This window comes from Octopus bimaculoides, chromosome 28, assembly GCF_001194135.2.
Source record: "Octopus bimaculoides isolate UCB-OBI-ISO-001 chromosome 28, ASM119413v2, whole genome shotgun sequence".
Taxonomy (NCBI): Eukaryota; Metazoa; Mollusca; class Cephalopoda; order Octopoda; family Octopodidae; genus Octopus; species Octopus bimaculoides.
Genome location: NC_069008.1, coordinates 12871669 through 12874690, shown reverse-complemented (window position 1 = coordinate 12874690; position 3022 = coordinate 12871669).

The following is a 3022-nucleotide window of genomic DNA, read 5'->3' as shown; positions in this document are numbered from 1 at the left end:
TAAAATACAAAAACAAAGGGATTCTATAAATTTCTCTATCTGCGATGTCCGGTAGACTTGTTACAGTGTCATATCTTGAATATTTTTTCTGGAAAATAATGAAGTATCGAACGAACTTTAAAAGTGTTCAAAGAATGAGTTTCTCAAAAGTAAGTACTGCAAATGAAAAGGACATCAGATGATAATATCACGAGGTTTTAGATCGTTTCGTTTTCTCCATATCGCTGTTTTATTTAGTGAAATTGAAGTGAAACAAAGAAAGAAAATGATTCATGTAATGTTATGTTTCAAATATCCCTTACAACAACAAATTATCAGAAGTAAAAATAGACAACATGAAATGTATAGATTCACCTCAATAAACGAAGATTGGGGATGAAAAACTCGAACGATAAATTTATGGAGAAATATATAAAGAAGTATTTCAGTCATCAGCTGGATCGGGACTTGTCAGCGAACCATTCCTGAGACGTATGCGGTGGCTGGGCCGTTAACAGCGATGCTCTTGTCATCGCTGGCGACTCGCTCTACCGAAATCAGGTAATGCCCGTGAGGGTGCTTGGTTGTTCCAAAGCCTTAACCTTGCCATCGCACGCGGTAATACCGTTAGCCTGCGTCAATAGGTTCCGTTGAACCTTATGATGTTTGACCAATTGATTCACTTAGTATAGAATTCATCGAGGTCGACTATGCCCTTCATCCTTTCGGGGTCGATAAATTAAGTACCAGTTGCGTACTGGTTGATTTAATCGACTGGCCCCTCCCCACAAAATTTCAGGCCTTGTGCCTAGAGTAGAAAAGAGTATAGAATTCACGTTTTCCTTTCTTTCTTTCTCTCACCTTTCCCCACTCATGTTTGTGTTTTCTTCTGCTTTGGACTTGTATTTTAATGTGGTTTTGTATTGTATATGTATCATATACATACGTGTTATATACTCATTTTTGCCAGCATTTTCATATCTTCTAAACATTCAAATGTTTCAGAAAAATATACAATTTTGAAAATAACCATGGAATTCCCACGGGTACTGCTAGTCTGTATTGTTACATCTTATTTGTTATACTGCATAAATCTGTGTTTGTATATGTCAGGATGGAGAAAGTCTTTGACACCATCCCTCAGTCTCATATCTTGTGGTTGGTGAGAACCAGTCAAGCCATGTACCGTGGTGCTGTCAATAAAGTGAAACTCAGCAATGAGTATAGCAATGAATTTTTGCCAGCTGAGTGGACTGGAGCAACATGAAATGAAGTGTTTTGCTCAAGAACACAATGCGTCGCTCGGTCCAGGAATCGAAACCACAATCTTGCGATCATGATGCTGACACCCTAACCACTAGCCTTTACCTTAAACTATATATTCATCGAAAATTGTACATTTATATTGAAGAGAAAACAAGAATTGCAGAGATATTAAATAATTCATGCATCATCCATATTAAAAATCAAATTTCCTCCTGCAAATACTGAATTCGATTTTGGACACTGACCAGTCTTACTATTTTATCTCCACCTACCTCAGTCTAGGGAAACACAAAAGGTTTTATTTATTCCAATTTAGACAATCTATCTGATTATACCAACTACTCTAATACTACAAAGATAACATGATTCCCATCATCTCAAATGTAATGGAAATAGTTGTAAACAACTCCAGGCATACCTACACTATTGTACCCTCACATTTGAATGAAACTACAAGCAGCATATTTCTTTTTATTTCAGTTCCAACTTCAGCTGCAATACTTTAAGCATCCACTTTTTCTTGTCCTGTTAATTTCCAAGTTCAATTGATTAACAATATTATCACACTTGCACCTGAATTTTTGATGATGATAGTGTGTGTATGTATATATACAGGGTGCGGTGAATAAACTGTCGTCTAAATTACACAAAAATGAAAATAACAGTGACGTCTTATTTTAACAGATATATATATACCAAACATACATAAAAATATCTTGAAATACCAAAGAGTAAATTTATTCAATAAAATCGCCATTGGCTTCAACCATGGCCTCCAGACACACACATGTATATATACACACACAGAGACACATACACGGTAGACTTCTTTTTAGTTTCTGTCTACCAAATCCACTTACAAAGTTTTGGTCGGTCCAAGACTATAGTAGAAGACAATTGCCCAAGTTGCCATGCAGTGGGACTGAACCCAGAACCATGTGGTTGGGTAGCAAGCTTCTTACCACACAGCCACACCTGCGACTATGTATACATATATTACTAGATGACCATAAAATCTGGCTACATGGGAAATATCCCTAATATTCTTGTGGAATAGGCTCCTTACTCACAAGATGTTCATCTTGACTTTTTTTCTTGGGTATACTTAATGAGAAAGTGAACACAACAAAAATCACAGATATGAATCATCTGAAGGAATGCATCACGAATGAATGTGCTCAAACTGACAGAAATGAGGAGTTACAGCATTGGGTTTATGAGAATCTTGCAAAGCCCACCAAACTTTGCATCACTAATGATGGAATTTTTGTTGAAAATGTTATCTATTAACGTAGTTGAAAAAAATTATTGAAAGTATGCATTTTTGCTTATGTATTCAGATTTTATATGTATATATCAGGCATGTGGCATCAGTAATAACACAGGGTAGGCAGTTGGTGACCTTTATGTAGTAAAACACACAAAAAATAAGTGAAACACAAGCATGTGACTGAGTTGAAGGCAGATTTACTTCTGCCTTTATACTCTTTTACTTGTTTCAGTCATTTGACTGCGGCCATGCTGGAGCACCGCCATTAGTCGAGCAAATCGACCTCAGGACTTATTCTTTGTAAGCCTAGTACTTATTCTATCGGTTCCTTTTGCCGAACCGCTAAGTTATGGGGACCTAAACACACCAGCATCAGTTGTCAAGCGATGTTGGGGGGGACAAATACAGACACACAAACACATACATATATACAACGGGCTTCTTTCAGTTTCCGTCTACCAAATCCACTCACAAGGCCTTGGTCAGCCCGAGGCTATAATAGAAGAC